The sequence below is a fragment of the Propithecus coquereli genome, unplaced genomic scaffold (assembly GCF_000956105.1).
Source record: "Propithecus coquereli isolate 6110/MARCELLA unplaced genomic scaffold, Pcoq_1.0 Scaffold11, whole genome shotgun sequence".
Taxonomy (NCBI): Eukaryota; Metazoa; Chordata; class Mammalia; order Primates; family Indriidae; genus Propithecus; species Propithecus coquereli.
In genome coordinates, this window is record NW_012134969.1 from 7,818,613 (window position 1) to 7,819,810 (window position 1,198).

At 33.1% G+C, this 1,198-nt stretch overlaps 1 protein-coding gene across 1 annotated transcript in view; it reads right to left on the bottom strand.

Moving 5' to 3' along the window:
* The window catches only part of ZC3H13 (zinc finger CCCH-type containing 13), a 112,415-nt gene that overhangs the window by 74,183 nt on the left and 37,034 nt on the right, over positions 1–1,198 (bottom strand). The window lies entirely within an intron of this gene.

Here is a 1,198-nt window from a genome sequence, read left to right on the forward strand (position 1 = left end):
ACTGGGCTTGATCAATCACAAACTGAGGTGCCTCCTCGAGCTACACTTTTAGCACTTTAGATCATTTCTTAACCTGGGATAAAGAAATAAAATGAAGACAGATCTAAGAAATAATAAAGTAGTCCTACTTGACTGCTTAAAGCACAAGGAAATGAATATCATTGTCACTTACAGCTCAAATGCATTAGAATGAAAAGTGACCATTCATCTTTGGGGACTGAGAGAGTAATGATATATTCATTATCTGTGTTAACTAAATTTGATTGCTCATCTTACGTTGGAGTATGATGACAATTTCTCAGTAAATATATAAAATAGACTAAATCATGTTTTTCAGTCAGAAAGCAATTGTGAAATATTTAAGGGTATAGAGGGTTTTTATTAAGTAAAGTTGAAGATACTGAATTTAATTAAATGAACAGTAACTATCTCTAGTTACTACTTTACACTCCATTGAGACACTTCACATCAGTGAATAACAGGACTCAGTGATCTGGTTTATGTTCTTAACACACCGACTGCCACACTAGAAAAAAATTTTTTTCCTTGGGGCCACGGTGTGTTATTATGAAAATGGAATAAAAACCTTGAAAACAAAACAATCCTTTCTAATTTAATGAAAAATTTGTTATTTTTTATTATTGTTTTCTGTGTGTGAGTTATATGCAATTAAATAGTCAATATTAATTGTAACAATAAGAACATCAACGAATAAGATTTCACGAAGCAACTGCAGAGTTTTGCCCAGGGTGCCACCCATCACGTAACACATATGCTACAGCATGGCAGCATGAGTTTCCTGCGCACCATGCAGCTCCCAAGGTAAAGAGACATGTGAGTTACATAAGCTTCACAACGCCCCGGGGTTCAAAACTAGTGTGAGTTTAATACAACTCACATGGCAGTTAATGTGTTAAATTAAATTATATAACAAAATACCCAGGTTAAAAAAAAGAAACAATAATTAATCCTAAACAATTATCAACACTGTTTCAGACAATACAGTATTATCAATAATGCCTTGCTTATCTAAAAATTGCCATCTGGAAATATCATCAATATAGAACGTATATAAGAAACAAGTAGCTGGCTTTTAGTCCTCAATCCCCAACTATTCAAACAAGGGTGAGAGAAATGAGCAGTTAAAATAAATGTTAAAGTCAGTGTATTACAGCTAAAATATTTTGCTCAGAGGAAA